Raw genomic sequence first — 19,979 nt, forward strand, 5'->3', positions numbered from 1 at the left:
AGAAGAAGAAAAGAAGAAGAAGAAGAAGAAGAAGAAGAAGAAGAAGAAGAAGAAGAAGAAGAAGAAGAAGAAGAAGAAGAAGAAGAAGAAGAAGAAGAAGAAGAAGAAGAAGAAGAAGAAGAAGAAGACAAACAACAACACAACAACAGCAAATTCGATGACGTTGCGCCTTAGATGCATGAAAAAAAGTAAGGAGGGCTTATGGTGGAAATGACTTCGAGTATAGAACGCTTTAAATAATGTTGCCATGAGCGCTACGTAACATCAACAACAACAACAACAAAAACACCAACAAGGCTAACACAAACACGTTTGTGAGATTTTTACTTGCCTCGTGTCCCATCAACGCCATCAAATGTCCTCCGCTAATCACCTTCATATATTTGGGGGCCTTACCCTAAAAATTAAATCCCACACTTCACACGGCAGTAAAACTTATCCAACAGTCTTTCAGAATGTCCTACTCGTATGTAGGTAACCGAGAATTAGATCCGATATTTATAGATAGATTTTTCGCTCCAATATATCTGTATCTGTTACGTAATTGTGTTATTCATTTATATATTTACATGTGATTATATTTACATAATTACATAATCGTGATATTTACAAAACAGCATTTGGCATATTCAACGTGTAAAATATATTCATGTATTATTGTTGGGGGTCATTGTGTATTTTCAGGGAACAAACGTCGATTTACCGTGTGTAATATATATTGGGTTGTCAAGGCGGTGAGCTGGCAGAGACGTTAGCACGCCGGGCGAAATGCTTAGCAGTATTTCGTCTGCCTTTACGTTCTGAGTTCAAATTCCGCCGATGTCGACTTTGCCTTTCATCCTACCGAGGTCGATAAATTAAGTACCAGTTACGCGGTGAGATCGATGTAATTGACTTAATCCGTTTGTCTATCCTTGTTTGTCTCTTCTATGTTTAGCTCCTTGTGGGCTATAAAGAAATAAGAAACGTTAGCACGCCGGGCGAAATGCTTAGCGTTATTTCGTTTGTCTTTACATTCTGAGTTCAAATTTCATCCTTTCGGGATTGATAGATTAAGTACCAGTTGTGTACTGGGGGCGGTCTAATCGACTGGCTTAGAGTAGAACAGACTATATACGTTATAATTTAGAACAGATAGTAAAAGGTTGTATTTATAGCACTATATTTTCTAAATTATGATATATATAAGTAATTCTCAATTTCTCTCATATTGAGGTATCATTCTTTTGTTGTTATATTTTACTATATATGTGTGTGTGTGTGGTGTGTGTGTGAGTGTGTGTGTGTATCACGTGATCAATCTGGCTATCGGATGATCACAACGCTTGATGCTACCCGCTGGGTGGGTGAGCTGGCCAGCATTTCCCAGCCCCTGATCGGAAGGCTAGGCTGTTGTAGGATTATCCGTTTACAGCTGAATGGACTAAAGCAACACGGTGCGGCGCTCGGTCGAGGAATCGAACTCTAAAGGTTGCGATCATGAGCGCAACATGCGTAGCCACTAGGCCACCCGCTTTCACATACTTATACACATGAATATATATATATATATATATATTATTACAAATTTGGGATTTTACCAATAGAACTGCAATTCCTAGTTCAGGATAACCTCATGATATTCTATACACAGAGAAAGTCACACCCAATATAATAATTAAAGCGGTTAAAATAACTTACTATAAAAATTGGTTGAAAGCTGGTATCATATATATATATATATATATATATATATATATATATATATATACGTATATGCGTGTGTGTAAAATCTCAGTAACGTGTGCGTATTTCCATAATGGTGTAGTGTGATCAAGAATATTTTTCAGGCGTGCCTTTATGAAAATATAAGATATTAAATAGAGAAATTTTCTCTGTTATTTCTCTCCTCTTCCCACACACTTATTCCAAGTTATTCCAAGTTATTCCAATGTTATTCCACGTGTATGTCTGAGTTGATGTTAATGAAACGCCGACGAATAGAAAAGTTTGTATTTACCCTCGTTAAAATACTGAAGACTGCTGTTTTTCTTCGCTTTCATCATGCAATTACAGCCTGGCTAATAATTGATTGTAATCACACAGCTTACTACCTATGCCGAGCATCAATTCACATCTACAGCTTTATAAGCATGTGCCCGTACATACATACATACATACATACATACATACATACATACATACATACATACATACATACATACATATATGTATGTGTGTATGTATATATATATATATATGTGTGTGTGTGTATTTATTTATCATTACCTCTCTCTCTCTCTCTCTCTCTATATATATATATATATATATCAATATCAATCTATCTATCTATCTATCTATGTATACAAATATTCATATAAACTTACATACATACATGCATCCATACATATATACATTCATTCACAAACACGCATATATATGTATGCATGCATGTATGTATATATATATATCTATTTAATTATCTATATCTATCTATCTATATTTCTTTCAATCTATCTATCTATCTATCTATCTACATATCAACTTACATACACACATATAAACTTACATACACACATACATCCATACATATATACATTCATACACAAACACACATATGTATGTATGTATGAATGTATGTATATGTATATTTATTTATCTCTATCTATCTATCTATCTATCTATCTATCAATCTATCTATCTATCTATCTATCTGTCTGTCTGTCTGTCTATCTATCTTCCTATCTATCTATCTATCTATCTATCTATCTATCTATCTATCTATCTATCTATCTATCTATCTATCTATGTGTGTGTATGTGTGCGCGCGTGAAAACAAAACGTGCAGAGCTCTTTTAAATCAACAATGAATGCTAAGTAAGAAGCAACCTTAATTTTATATGGATTAATGAGGATTTACGACGGATTATTTCAAAATAAACTAAGTATGTCAAAAGATTATTAAATATATGAATGGGAAAGCTTATTACTTAAAGAACTAATTAACAAAAGTTAAAAGGACAACAATTAATTATTCGAAATTCATAAAAAAGAGTCAAAGGTGAAATTAGTTGCTGTGTATTAAATCAAATCTTAATGAAGCCAATTAAAGCTAAATTTGGAGGTGAATAATTACAAAAAAAAAAGGAAGAAACCAAAAAAAAAAAACAATAAATAAATGCCGAAAGCAGTTTGGGATGAAATAGTAGTGTTATCCCTAATGTCTGCTCCTTTTCTAGTCCAGGTACATGGCACGAAATTTTGGGGGAGGGACCATTTGATTAGATCGACCCCAGTACACAACTGGTACTTCATCTATCAACTCCGAAAGTATGAAAGGCAAAGTCGACCTCGGCGGAATTTGAACTCAGAACGTAAAGACAGACAAAATACCTATTTCTTTACTACCCACAAGGGGCTAAACACAGAGGGAACAAACAAGGACAGACAAACGGATTAAGTCGATTACATCGAACCCAGTGCGTAACTGGTCCTTAACTTGTCGACCCTGAAAGGATGAAAGGCAAAGTCAACATCGGCGGAATTTGAACTCAGTATGTAGCGGCAGACGAAATACCTATTTCTTTATTACTCACCAGAGGCTAAACACAGAGGGGACAAACAAGGACAGACAAAAGTATTAAGTCGATTACATCGACCCCAGTGCGTAACTGGTACTTCATTTATCGACCCTGAAAGGATGAAAGGCAAAGTCGACCTCAGCGGAATTTGTATAAGTACTGCGGTCGATTCGAGGTGATGCCTCAGTATGGCCGCATTCGAAAGACTGAAATATGGAAAAAGATAATCCTAGGTAATAAATCTTAACTGCAAGACGATTTCGGAAATTAAAGGAATCCCCTCCCCAGAAAATCCAATTCATCCATCAGAATGAAGATCAGAATACGGACGATTAAGAAGAGAATAAATAAAGCAACGTAAATCTAAAGAAATACATGAAGCCATAACGATCTCTAACAACGGTTTATAATGGAAATATTTTAAAATGAAATATTACCTATTATGAATTCTGAATTTTTTTTTTTTTTTTTTTTTTCAGTCATTTGACTGCGGCCATGCTGGAGCACCGCCTTTTAGAGTGGTGAAAGAGTACAGCAGGGATCACCACCTCCTGCCGGAGCCTCGTGGAGCTTTTAGGTGTTTTCGCTCAATAAACACACACAACGCCCGGTCTGGGAATCGAAACCGCGATCCTCCGACCGCAAGTCCGCTGCCCTAACCACTAGGCCATTGCGCCTCCACGTTAGTTTAGTTTTTTTTTTTTTTTTTTTAAGCCAGGTGCAATATTGTAAAGGTAATATTAGTATTCTCTGTATTGATTACAATCGACATTTGCACATGTATTTTGTGATCGATATTCATAGAAAACTTTGTTAATAAAAAGCTAAAAACGAAAAGTTAAAATGAATAACTAATTTTGTCGAAGTACGAATAGAATTGAAGTTTGATTTTAATATGGATTATTTTTTCATTGACGTAAGATTTACAATTAAATCGATGATAATACTTGTCTAGTACAGTTGTTTACTGGAGGCGCAATGGTCCAATGGTTAGGGCAGCGGACTCGCGGTCATAGGATCGCGGTTTCGTTTCCCCGACCGGACGTTGTGAGTGTTTATTAAGCGAAAACACGTAAAATCTCCACGAGACTCCGTCACGGGTTGGTAGCGAACCCTGCTGTATTCTTTCACCACAACTTTCTCTCAGTCTTTCTTCCTGTTTCTGTTGTACCTCTATTTCAAAAGGGACCAGCCATGTCACACTCTGTGTCACGCTGAATCTCTCCGAGAACTACGTTACTGGTACACGTGTCTGTGGAGTGCTCAGCCACTTGCACGTTAATTTCACGAGCAGGTTCTTCGCTTGATTGGATCAACTGGAACCCAGGTCGTCGTAGCCGACGGATTGCCACCACAATAGTTTACTTAAAAAACTATTATTACTCGTCATATGATGGCTAACTTTGTTGGATTATAACAGGCAGCATGGCAGACATTCAATAATTACAATTTAGCTTTTATCAAATTATTTGGTACCAACACAAAATGATTAAATAAGACTAATTTTCAAAAGAACATATTATCTTTAGGCATTGTAAGACCAACAAACCGACGTAGAACTCAATATGCATATGCTTCGGTTACTCTTACACAACATTTCGAAAAGGTGTATGTTAAGTTACGGTTCAGAATTTATGGTAGTAAAAAAAATATTACCAAAATTAGAACGGACGGCCACAACCGATGATTCTGTGTATGATCAATCATAGTGGACATAGGGTTAAGCAACAACAACAAGCTATTTGTCTACCTCACGTGAATCTGTAATCTTACGATAGTTTAATATTCCAGTTTCCGCTTATTAATGCTTTAAGATACAATGAAAATGACGCAACATGCTAGAGAACTTGAGAATTAATTTCATACCAATATATTTCGCTCTCTCTCTCTCTCCTTCCTTATACACACGCACGTATACAAACACACGCACGTATACAGACACACGTACGCACACACACACACCACACACACACACGTACACAAATATGTATATATATATATATATATATATATATATATATTATATATATACATATATATGTATATATATATGTATAGATACATATATACATGTATATATACATACTACATTAATATATCTATATATACAAAACAATTCTCTCTCTCTCTCTCTCTCTCTATATATATATATATATAATATATATATATATAATGTATGTGTGTGTGTGTGTGTATCTACGAATGTATATGTCTGTGTGTGAGTGTGCCTGTGTGTTTAGAGGAGAAAGAGAGAGAGAGAGAGAGAAAAGGAGAGACAGAGAAAAGGAGAGACAGAGACAGAGTTCATGCAGCTATTCTTTTCTCTCATGCAATTAATCGCATAGAATTAATTAATTTATATGCTGTATGTTACGAATACTAATTGCCAATTCTGCACACTCCGCGTATTATATTCCCGATATTCACTGAATTAATATTAACCCTTGTGTTAACATTCTCTTCTCAATGTATGAGTCATTTGAAATTTACCTCATTTGAGATTTCGGAGTTGCCGCCCCTGCCTGCCTTGAACGGAATTACGCATGGACAATATTTTTCTCGTCTCACTGATGGAGTCGTGTTCAAGAACTTGAAAACCTCACTTTTCTTCTCCATATTAAATGTATGCAAATTACTTTAAATTGCCGAGGGCTGGTTGGGTGGATAAGAAGCTTGCTTTGCTAACACGTGGTTTCGGGTTCAGTTTCACTTGACGTCATCTTGAGCAAGTGTCTTCTACTATAGCCCTAGTCTGACCAATGCATTGTGGAAGACGCTGATAAATGGAAACTATGCGGAATCCGGTCGTTTGTATAAATATGCGTGCGTGTGCGTTTGTAGCTGTATTAGCCACACATTCCGTTTGAAAACCGGTGTTAGCTTCTTTACATTCCTGTAACTTAGCGGTTCGGCAATAGAGCAAATAGAACAAGTACCCGGCTTTAAAAAGTAACACGGTCTGGGGTCAATTTGTTCGACCAACATCTTCCAAAATGGTGTTCCAGAATGGTCGTAGCCCAATGAGTGATATAAGTAAAAAGATGAAAAATATATAAAGACGCTTACAGAGAGAGGATGCATAATTCCAATACCATAGGAGCCAAATAAGAACCAAGTTGAATCCTCGACTCCTTACACGTTTGTTGCTTTTGTTGCTGTTGCTGAAGTGACTTAGGTTAGTCTTGATGGCGACGACAAATGTTTAAAGACATTTCAGCCATCATTATGAAGCTCTTTGTCAATCAGAAATGACTTATGTACGGCTATACATCGTAGCGTACAGTGTTGGCCAAAAGTTACCCGTCAGTAAACGAAAATTCCGTAAATACTATTCTGTAATTCTGTACTGACTTGAATGGGAAAATGTGTCGCTCCAGAAAGGACTTCAGTTTGAACAATATTCGTGATGTATCATATTTAGATGCTTTTATTATCGACCCCAGCACTTATTCTTTGTAAGCCTAGTCCTTATTCTATCGGTCACTTTTACCGAACCGCTAGATTACGGGGACGTAAACACACCAACATCGGTTGTCAAGCGATGGTAAGGGGACAAACACAGACACAAGCATATATATATATATATATATATGCATGTACACGATGGGGTTCTTTCAGTTTCCGTCTACTGAATCCACTTACAAGGCTTTGGTCGGCCCGATGCTATAGTAGTAGAAGGCACTTGCCCACGGTGTCACGCCACACTGCAGCACTGAACCTGGAACCATGAGGTTGGGAAGTAAGCTTCTTACCACACAGCCTCGTACCTTTTATGTTTTACTTGTTTCGGTCATTAGACTGTGACCAGACTGGAGTACTGACTTCGAATTTTTTACCACTTATATATATATATACTAACAGTATTGCCCGGCTCGTGCGCTCGTGCGTTCTATGAACGCTCAAATTGAGCTAAACTTGGATGAAGTTCAATCACATTTCAATTATTTTCGTTTTATAATCAAGCATTTAATACCCTCTATTTTTGCGCTTATGTGTTCCATTTCCTCAATAAGAAGTACGTAGAAGCGTTTCATAAATTTTTGTTGATCAAATAATTGCATTGTTGAATTATTCGTTTAGATCAGTATTTCTAAACGGGGATTTCAGGGGAGAGTTTCAGGGAGTCGTGGGCGATGTATCGTGATGATCAAAAATCCTGCTAAAATTTGGTTAAAGTGATTCAAACTGCAGACTCAACGCAAAATGGTCACATTTAATTCAAAGCGTTAAAAATGTTATGAAAACACTTGGTATGTGTTCACAAAGTCCAAACGATTAATACGAAAAAAAAAAACCCAGACTACATCCCGAAAATTCATTTCTTTGCCGAATTTCTATGTTTACGGCAATTCGTTTTTATATCTTGATTTTTTATTTTTCATGCAATTTACGCATGCTTGCACGCGTGGTGAACACAGTTCACGTCAAACAGCTGACTAAGTAAAGCTCACTATTCAATGCATGGGATAAGGCCTAAACAAACACATTATCGATTTTTGCACTTGCGAGATGAATTTCGGAACAAAAATAGCGCAGTTCAAATTTCATTCGCCTAAACTTTAAGTGACCCATTTTTGGTGGTTCTACGATTTGTTGTCTAGGAGGAGATGTGCCGGGAAGTTAAACACACAGACACACGCACAGATATACACACACAGACCCACAAGTTGAGTTTTATATATATAGATATATATACGACAGGATTCTTTCAGTTCCCGTCTACCAAATCCACTCATAAAGCTTTAGTCGCCCCGAGGCTATAGTAGAAGACACTTGCCCAAGGTGGCATGCAGTGGGACTGAAACCTGAACCATGTGGTTGGGAAACAAGCTTCTTATCACACAGCCACTCCTGCGCCTGTATAGTATTTACACTTGAAATCAAAATAATCAATAATATTGGTTTCAATTTTTGGCACAAGGCCAGCAACTTCAGGAAGGGACAAGTCGATCACGTCAACCCTAGTGCATAACTGGTACTTATTTTATCGAACCCCAAAAGAATGAAAGATAAAGTCGTCCTCGACGGAATTCGAACTCAAAGCGTAATGTCGCTAAGTATTTCACCCGAGTCGCCGCCTTCTGTTGTTAGATAATATCAACCCAGCATTCATGTCATATATTGCTGATGTTGTTATTGTCGCCGGCATGATTTACCTCTACATCAGCACTCCGTTTGCTAGATATATGGAAAGGATAATGCTGTTGTATATTTAAGAGATGAGGAATTATTTACATTATTTACATTTGACGGATATGCCCTCGGGCATATGGCGTAGTGGTTAAGAGCACAGGCTACTAACCTGAAGATACCGAGTTCAATTCCAGGCAGTGACCTGAATAATAATAATAATAATTATAACAATAATAATAATAACATCGAAAAATACCTTAGGAATGAGTATCCAGGTTCGAAATTTCCCCAAGACACCTGATGAAGGCTGGAGGGTATATCAGCCGAAACGTGTTAACAACAAACAAGAAGAGGACAAATATCCCGTCTAATGTAAATAATGTAAATAATGTATATGGAAAATCGTTGTCACACCCGTAATTATCCCGTTTCTCGCTTTTATTTCAGCCTTGGAACATGATTATCTAACCTAGACTGCCTGATTTTTAAAAACATTAATGTGTAATTTGAGGTGTATCAGGTTGCTATTTCATGTAGATCCGGTAACAACGCACAGGATGCTTGGCTCAACCATCGTTTCAGGTGATTTATTGAAGGCAGACAAAGATTACTTCATATTTTTAAAAACGTAACACGGAAATATAAATGTGGGTGATAAAGTAGACGTAATAATGGATATTGCTAATTTCGTTGTGAGAGAAATTTACAATCTCCTCATCTCTCTCTCTCTAATGGCTGTCACATTCACCAGAGACGGCTACATACGATAGTCTTAAACCATTATATTCTAATATATCTATCTGTCTATCTATCTATCTATCTATCTATCTATCTATCTATCTATCTATCTATCTATCTATCTATCTATCTATCTATCTATCTATCTATCTATCTATCCCTCTATCTGACTGTCTGTCTATCTATCTATCTATCTATCTATGAATGACGAAGCCACCTTGACTATGATTCTATGAACCGTAAAAATTAATACAGAGAGTTGCTTATTTGCAAAAAAAAAAAGAAATATAACATGTGACTTCATTACCGAGGTTACCGTGGTCTTTTCCGTAGGCTTTTCTTTCCACGGGTAAACCTCCCTGTCGTCCCCTTTACACTTCAATATTGACATTTCTGTGATAACGATCCCTATTGATCAATTTTTTTTCCTCTCCCCCTTTTTTTAACCCCCCCTTTTTTTGTCCTCTTTCTCTCCTTTTACGATCCCTTTTGATCGACCCCCCCTTTTTATTTTATTTTATTTGTTATTTTAATTATTATTATTATTATTATTTTTTTTTTTTTTAAACCTTCAAAAGAAAAGCTCTACCTTGTAATTTGTTCTATCTGTGTGCAGCCCTGTGTGGCTAATAAAGAAACATATCTATCTATCTATCTATCTGTTTGTCTATCTATCTGTCTCTCTGCCTGTCTGTCTGTCTATCTGTCTGTGTATCTATCTACCTACCTATGTATCTATCTATCTATCTATCTATCTATCTATGTATGTATCTATTTATCCATCTATTTACGTAAGTAGATGTAGATATAGATTTGGTTTGTGTGTGTAAGTATATATGTATACACACACACACACACACCACACACATATATATATATACACCCCTTTAATACACGCCTCAACAATTATGATACGCGTGTGTGTGTAAGTGTTTCGTGCGCATGTATGTTTCTGTGCTATGTCGCTATTATTTTATAATCGACTTTGCTTCTGTAGGATACATAAATTTAGATTCGGTAAACAAATCGTAAATATTTCATTGAGAAGTGAAGCTATTTCAGTTTGTGTCTGCATAGCATATGTGTTTGTGTTTGTATATACAAACATGTATATGTACTTGTATACATGTGTAATTATGAATATTTGCATATACACTTATATATGCACATACACGTATATATGCATATATGTGTATACAAACACAGACACACATATATGGATATATATGTGTATACACTCACAGACACACAGACACAGGCACCACATGCACACATATATACATCTATCTATCTATCTATCTATCTATCTATTTATCTATCTATCTATCTATAAATATATATGTGTGTATATATATATATAGACACCACACACACCACCACACATATATATATATATATATATAATATATATATATATATATATATATAATATATATATATATACCGGAGTAACACATAAATGTGAAACAAGGTGGGAAAAAGAGTACTCAAATACCGTGGTGAGTAATATGCTTTATTTAAAGCAGCAGAAAATTCAACAAAACCTGTTACTCTGAGTTTCGCGTTGCCGTTATATATGTATATATAAAATATATTATATATACATATATATATATATATATATATATATATAGTAGTATGTATGTATTAGATATTATATATATATAGAAAATTATCACTATGGGCTCCGCGTGGGCAGTCATCTAAAAATTTTGTTCGTCATGATGCTGACATAAGTTCCTTGTTTTTCCTGATGAGAAGGCGGCATAATCCACCCCTTATTCCTTCGGAATTAGGAATATGCAGTCTTCGAAACATATGTCGAGAATAAAGGAATTTTGTTAAATCGTCGTTCAACTCCATTCTTTCATCTATTTATGTATATATTATATATATATATATACACACATATGTATGTATGCATGTATGTATATATGTATGTATGTATTAACCTTATGATTCGTTTTTAATTATTCATCGTAGTTACATTACATAAATACATATAAATACATATATGAACATATTTATATATTCTATATATATATATATGTAGCGGATGTTATATCTCTAGATTCATACATATAAGCAAACATACACAAATATTCATGTGTCTGTGTCTGCGTGTGCGTGTGCGTGTGTGTATGTGTGCGTGTGTATGTGTGTGTTCTTGTGTCTGTGTCTGCGTGTGCGTGTGTGTATGTGTGTGTGCGTGTGTGTGTGTGTGTGTGCACTTGTATTACACTTGTGAGTTCACAATAATTGTAAATCTACTGACAGATCCGTCTCTTGTGGTGTTTTTTTTTTCGTTCTTATTTTTTTTGTCAGAAAGTCAGATGTTTGACAAGATAACCCAAATATCTCAGTGAACCAGACATGATAACGTTGTCCAGATATCTATTTTAACAAGCGCCATCATAAACAGCGTGGCCGTTTCAGAGAGTCATTTGTCTTCTTCATAAACTAAATTTAGATACGTTTTGTTTATTTCTGTCACAGATCACATTAACCGGATTGACTTTGAATATGACACTGTTACAGATTTGGATGGTTTAATTCTGGTTAATAATTACAGAATTACTATTTCAAGTTAGAAATTACGATTGGAAAGATGGTGGTGGTGGTGGTGGTGGTAGTGGTGGTGGTGGTGGTGGTGGTGGTGGTGGTGGTGGTGGTGGTGGTGATGGTGTTTGTGTGTGTATGTGATGGGATGAGGAGAGTGTTGAAACTGAGGCGGTTGGCCAGCGGGAAACCAATTGAAATTTGGTTATCACCATGGTTACTGATATCAGTTATCGCAAAGCGGTTATGCCCTTTGTATATGACTGGAGTGATGACACCGATGGTGATGATCAGCATCATCACCGACGGTGGTGATGCTGATGTTGATGATGGTGATTAGTAATGATGACGAGCCTGACACAGAGGCTGATGATCATGGAGGTGGTGGTGGTGGGGAAATTATGATGGCGATGATAATGATGATGACGAAGATCACAACGCTGACGAAAATGGTGAGGATGAAAATGAAAACTGTGACAATGCCGATAACGAATATAAATGCTAGGTGATGTTACTTTTGTTGTTGTTGTTTTTATTGTTGTTATTGTTGTTGTTATTATTATTATTATTATTATTATTATTATTATTATTATCATTTTTATCATAATCATCATCATCATCATCATTATTATTATTATTGTTATTATTATTATTATTATTACTATTATTATCATTTTTATCATAATCATCATCATCATCATCATCATCATCATTATTATTATTGTTATTATTTTATTATTATTATTATTATTATTATTATTATTATTATTATTATCATAATCACCATCATCATCATCATCATTATTATTATTGTTATTATTTTTATTATTATTATTATAATTATTATTATTATTGTTATCCTTTTAGCTGGAGGCACAAGGCCTCAATATATGGGGAGGGGACTTATAGATTACATCCACCCCAGTGTTTCATTCGTACTTAATTTATCAACCCCGAAAGGATGAAGGCAAAGTCGATCTCGACGGAATTAGAACTCAGAACATAGCGACAGATGAAATACCTATTTCTTTACTACCTACAAGGGGCTAAACAAAGACGGGACGAACAAGGATAGACAAACGGATTAAGTTGATTATATCGACCCCAGTGCGTAACTAGTATTTATTTAATCGACCCTGAAAGGATGAAAGGCAAAGTCGACCTAGTGGAAATTAAACTCAGAACGTAGCGGCAGATGAAATAGCTATTTCTTTACTACCCACAAGGGGCTAAACACAGAGAGGACAAACAATGACAGACAAAGGATTAAGTCGAGTATATCGACTCCAGTGCGTAACTGGTACTTAATTTATCGACCCCGAAAGGATGAAGGGCAAAGTCGACCACGGCGGAATTTGAACTGAGAACGTAACGGCAGACGAAATACCGCTAAGCATTTCGCCCGGCGTACTAACGATTCTGCAATAATAATAATAATAATAATAATAATAATAATGATAATAATAATAATAATAATCTTTTCTACTCTAGGCACAAGTCCCGATATTTTGGGGGAGGGAGCCAGTCGATTAGAACGATCCACTACGCAACTGGTACTAAATTTATCGGCCCCGAAAGATGAAACGCAAAATTGATCTTGGCGGAATTCGAACTCAGAACGTAGCGACAGATGAAATATCGCTAAGTATTACCCCCGGCGTACTAACGATTCAACAACAACAACAACAACGACGACGACGATAATAATAATAATAATAATGATGATGATAATGATGATGATGATGATAATAATAATAATAATAATAGGAAGAAGAAGAGGAAAACGAAGATGGGGAAGACGAGGAGAAGAAGAAGAAGAAGAAGAAGAAGAAAAGAATATTTTGGTAGAAAGAAACATTTGTTACATTCTTCGTTATGTGGCTGATAATTATTTTATTAACCCCGGAACAATAAATAGCAAATTCCCCATCTACAGGCGTCGAATGCAGAAAGCAGAAGAAAGAGAACACCATAAAGTATATAGAAAACATTTCTTCTGACGCTCTACCGATTCTAGTAATATAATGAAAAACAAAACAAAACTAAAAAAAAAAACAGACAAAAAAAAATAGCAGCTTGAAATGATAGATGGAAGATTGATGGCTTGCTTTGTGGAAAATATAAGAACGGAATATTGCGTGAAAAATCGTCTTTTAAAGAATATTTATGATCAGTACGTACATATTTCACACATAAAGGTGACGACAGTAAACAGAAAAAGGAGAGGACATTTAAATAATTTAGCTGATAGAATACTGGAAATACCAGGTGGATACATAAATTATGAAATATAATAGCTTGCAAATTGTATTGAAGCGAAGACTGGTGAGGCGTTGTCAGCATTTATCATGAAAGGAATGATAATTGTGACAAAATGGATATTTATCATTAAGGGAGAAGAAACATGAACGTGAGATGTGAATCAGATAAGCGTAATATGTTATATAAGAACGTCTGTACGTTTTAGAAGGAAGGCTAATTCTCTCCCCTTACTCTTTCGTTCATGCTATGTCAAACGAAAATATGGCGCTATGGATCGATTTGGTAGAGTGTAGAGTAGGATTTGGAGGCGCGTGGTTTAGTGGTTAGGGCGTTATACTCATGATGGCAAAATTGTGGTTTCAATTTCCAGAACGGGCGATGCGTTGTGTTCTGGAGAAAAACAATTAAGGGGAAGGAACTGGTCGATTATTTCGTTCCCAATATTCAATCAGTACCTAGTCTTATGCATCCCGAAAAGATGAAAAGAATATTTGACCTCCATGTTGCTTGAATTCAGAGTATAAACTATATGAACGAATGCTGGAAAGCATTGTTTCTGACGGTCCAACGATTGGTGCACTTAGCACTCAAACAAATTCATGTTGTTGTTGATGCTGTAATGTTTCTGCAATTTTTTTAAAATTCTAAATAATGTTTAAATACAACCGTTTGGTGTGTATGTATGTGTGTTTTCCATTACGTAGCTGTATTTATGCTTCAAGGTTTGTCTTTGTGTCTAACTTTTCTATTGTCTCCATTTTTAATGCTTGAAAATAATATGATAGTGTTTGTTTATGTGGTGGAGACTACTGCTACTAGCAATGAGGTGAACATCACTTTCCGCTACTTCTATGGCAGCCATTTTGAAACGCGTGTAAATATTCCAAATGGCTGATGGCAAAAATACACACAGTTAAAACAAATGTTTGCAAGAATAATTTCCTTTTTTTGTACTTCAGGGCAAAACGGAAGACATTCAAATATTCTGTAGTCTATTGTTAATAACAAAAAATAGAATAAAAGAAACTTTTTCTTCAGTAAATGGGGAAAAAAATCACATTTGAAGCGGCGTTCAACGAATCGCGTGCGGCAGCGACAAACAACAGGAAAACTGATAACATCAAAGAAAATAATTCTTTCGAATTTTGTCAGAAGACCAGCAATTTTCGAGGGTAGGGCTTGTCGATCCCATTGCCCCTAGTATTTAACTTATATTGAATCCCCATGGAATGAAAGGTAAAGTCGACTCCGGTGAGATTTGAACTTAGAACGTAAAGAGTCGATATCGTAGTAGAAATGAATGATATTTTTTAATTTTTGGCGAAACCAGTTTCTGGTTACTCCGAGTTTGGCTCGTGGGTATACAGGATCTTGGAGCAAGTTACGACTGAATATATGAACACACACACACACGAGTTAAAAAGAGTTTTCAGAATGCACATAAATATGAATGTGCCCGGATGCATACACATTGGAAGGAAAAAAATAGAGAAATTGCTTTTAATTCCTAACAGATGTTGCGTAGCGTATTTTAAAACTGTTATATTAATCCTGCAAAATTGTAATTATCAAAGTAATTTAAAATACTAAACTAATCTTGTAGAAGATATATTTGCTTTCGTTTAGTGAAAGAGTTTCCCGAATGCACGCCCAGAGACATACAGGTAATTATATATGAGTACACAAGTGTGAGTGTTTGCTTTTCAGTTTGCTTGTATACAATATGCGAATGTGAAATTGCCGATGGCCGTTCTTTTTATTTTTATTCCGTTGTAACCTGGAGGCTAGAGGCAGTAATTTAGTGTTAATGAATTATAAAAGTATAATTCACACAGAAGATATGAACGTGGAAGAAATATCAGAGGAAAAGTGTTTAATAATATTGCATAACAGTTACCTATTGGCAGGTGAAGCCGCGTGGCCTGGTGGTTAGAGTGTTGCACCTATGATCGCAATATCGTTGTTGCGATTCCTAGACCGGAAGTTACTTCATGGGTTTGTTCGCGAGCAACGTGAAGTGAAGCTTCACTTCACGTTGCTGTGCAGTCATTTAGACATTCATGTGCGTCGCACAGTGCATCTTTTGAGATAATGTCTAGTCGGTAAGGGCACAAACATTTGGGGGCTAATGCAGTTTCGCACCTCATCTTGAAAAATGCATTTTATGGAAAAAAATTTTCGGATTCTTACGTTTTAGATGTAGGAGATTACGAATATGCAAGAAACAAACAAAAAAAAATGTAACCCCCTCCCCTCCTCCCCCATTTACAATTTTGAACTTCTTCGAAAATTTTTTCCTACGTTTTAGATTACGGAGATTCCAAACATGCAAGAAACCATGCTTTCAAAATTTTAATTTCTATAAGCATATAGGTAGGTGTATAAAGAGACAGATATGAAAGTCTTCCTGGGGCTAAAAACAGCAGTAACACCATCTTCTATAGGACTGTTACATTTAGTTGACAAATATATTTTATAAATAAACGGACAGGAATAAATAGACAGACAAATAAATAAATGAATGAAAAAGGTCAAAATTTAAAATTGGAGGAGGGGGTGAAATTTGAGCCCCTTATTAAACTTTATGCGATTAATTATTAAATATTAATGTTTGTTTCTCATAAAATGGTGAATATTTAATTTACATTAAATTATTATTTACGATTATAAACACAAGTAAAACGTAAATTCTTTTCACTTTAATGTTTTTGTCTGTATTTAATTTCGACTTGATGAAGGCACGTGGCTTAGTGGTTAGGGTATTCCGCTCACGATTGTAAGGTCGTGAGTTCGATTCCTGGCGACGCGTTGTGTCCTTGAGCAAGACGAGTAGTACCTGGTATTTCAAAGGGTCAGCCTTATCACACTCTCTGTCACGCTGAATCTCCCTGAGAACTGCGTTAAGGATACACGTGTCTGTGGAGTGCTCAGCCAATTGCACGTTAATTTCACGAGCAGGCTGTTCCGTTTCTAACGTTTCTGCCACATCGCCGCCTTCGTACTATTTTATACTAACGTGCAGATGTCTGAATTTCATTAACTTATTTCAGTAAAAATATGTGTTTAATTTATGGTGCGTTGACCATAGTGACCACCTCTGGCGAGCATCACACATCTGGAAGTCTTTGATGTCGAAAATTAATGCTGTACTTGCATTTGATAAATGTCCATCACAGTGTACGATTCCATGTGAGCGTTGTGATAATAAAATGCTGCAATTAAAAGTACAAAACGTCAGTTCTTTCAGATAAGCAAAGTTTACAGAACGTTAACTTAGATTGTTACTTTCTCTCTATTAATTACTTTTTCATAGAGATATTCATATGTACATGGGGTTAGGGCAGCAGAATCATGGCCGTGGGATCGCGGTTTCGATTTCCAGACTGGGCTTTGTGAGTGTTTATTGAGAAAAAAACCCACCTAAAGCTCCACGAGGCTACGGCAGGGGCTGGTGGCGAACTCTGCTGTACACTTTCACCACAACTTTCACTCACTCTTTGTAATACACCATGTTGTATGTACATCTGTCTTCGTCTTGTGTTTTTCTGTAAATTTCAACTATATATATATGTATGTTTATATGTATATGTATACACACACACACACATACACACCACACATATATATATAAGGAAAGTATGACAAGGTAGAAAATGGTAAAATAATTTTATCATGAAGAACATTTTAGTTAGTATATATATTTTATAGTATACATGCATACATACATGTATATACATATATATGATTACACTGGCGTTGCTCCAGTACGGCCACAGCATTTGAGCTGAAACATATCAAAGAAATAAAAGTAATAAAATATATATTTCTTTACTACCCACAAGGGGCTGAACACAGAGGGGACAAACAAGGACAGACAAACGGATTAAGTCGATTTCATCGACCGCAGTGCGTAACTGTTACTTCATTTATCGACCCCGAAAGGATGAAAGATAAAGTCGACCTCGGCGGAATTTGAACTCAGAACGTAACGGCAGACAAAATACGGCTACGCATTTCGCCCGGCTTGCTAACGGTTCTGCAAGCTCGCCGACTATAAAGTAATAGAATATATACCTATACATACACACATTTATCTGTCTCTCTCTCTTTCTCTCATCATACACACATACATCACACATACACACACACACATGCACGAACGCACACACATACATATCTCACCAAAAGCAAAATAAGAAAATGGAAAAGTGGTGAAGATAAACGCAATGAAGAGATAGTAGCGGAGTTGTAGAAGGAAAATGAAGTAGGATAATGGCGTATTGATTAGACGATGGTTTTATAACAATGTATGAACTTAAAATGGTGATGATTATTGGAAAAAAATCCCCTCACATCCTCTTGTATCATTTTGCGAAAGAGATCGAAAAAGTGAAAAACAGAAAAAAAAAAGAAAGAAAAAAGAAAATGAAAAATAGCACCATCTCCAAGACATTAAAGGCAGAGACAGTATTTATGAAAACCCTCTTAGCTATACATATAAATAGAAAAGTCAAAAAGCTTTCGTCCCTATCCTGTAATTACATATATCATATGAACGAAATGGAAGCTGTAATACGTTGATTGAAGTTGCATTGCGTTATATGAGAAGTTGATTGTTGTCCGTTGTTTCATTCTTTTGTTAATCTATGTTTGATTCGTCGTCAGCGCCATGGAATGAGGATAATATATGTATGACAATATCTTTGTTCCTGTGGATATTATCACAATATTTTATACTCAGCGTCGCTCATATCCCTTTCTTACGCGTTTCCCTCTCGCTACATACACATATTTCACTCCTCTGCTTGTATTTTTGTTGTAATCATTTTACGCTGTCTTTCATTTCCTGTTCTCTGCAGCCCCGCTTTTTTTTTTACTCTGAATATAGTTTAAGCAAAGTATTTCTACACGCGTGCATTTGTATGCATACGTGTAAATAGGAAGGTATCTAGGTAAGCATGGACGAGTGTGCGTTTGTGTAGGTGCATGTATGTCAAATTGAAGGTAATTATTTCAAAGCAAGTCTAACATTAAAATACTACTTATATTTGTGTCAAAAATATTACGTATTTCCTTTTGACACTCATTCTCCCGAACGGTTCATTCAAAGACTGCTCTTGAATAATTCGCCTGCAGTTTGTTTGTGTGTGTGTGTGTGTGTGTGTGTGTGTGTGTGTGTGCGTATGTGCACATCTATCTATCTATCTATCTATCTATCTATCTATCTATCTATCTATCTATCTATCTATCTATCTGTCTGTCTGTCTGTCTGTCTGTCTGTATGTCTGTCTGTCTGTCTGTTAATCTATATATATATATATATATATCTATCTATTTCTCTCTCTATCTATTCATCTATCTATCTGTGTCTGTGAGTCTGTTGTCTATCTATCTGTCTGTCTGCCTGTCTATCTGTGTGTCTGACTCACAAACAACAATCAATCAATCAATCAATCTATCATCTATCTATCTATCTATCTATCTATCTATCTATCTATCTGTCTGTCTGTCTGTCTGTCTGTCTGTATGTCTGTCTGTCTGTCTGTTAATCTATATATATATATATATATATCTATTTCTCTCTCTATCTATTCATCTATCTATCTGTGTCTGTGAGTCTGTTGTCTATCTATCTGTCTGTCTGCCTGTCTATCTGTGTGTCTGACTCACAAACAACCAATCAATCAATCAATCTATCTATCTATCTATCTATCTATTTATCTATCT

At 35.7% G+C, this 19,979-nt stretch overlaps 1 long non-coding RNA gene across 1 annotated transcript in view; it reads right to left on the reverse strand.

The window, feature by feature from the left end:
- The window catches only part of LOC118762910, a 124,550-nt gene extending 122,514 nt beyond the window's left edge, over window positions 1–2,036 (reverse strand). Inside the window, exon 1 of the long non-coding RNA XR_004998662.1 lies at window positions 2,000–2,036. This is a non-coding gene — a long non-coding RNA (uncharacterized LOC118762910). The remainder of the gene's footprint in view (window positions 1–1,999) is intronic.
- Between the last annotated feature and the right edge of the window lie 17,943 nt (window positions 2,037–19,979).

Source organism: Octopus sinensis, linkage group LG4, assembly GCF_006345805.1.
Source record: "Octopus sinensis linkage group LG4, ASM634580v1, whole genome shotgun sequence".
NCBI classification, from domain to species: Eukaryota; Metazoa; Mollusca; class Cephalopoda; order Octopoda; family Octopodidae; genus Octopus; species Octopus sinensis.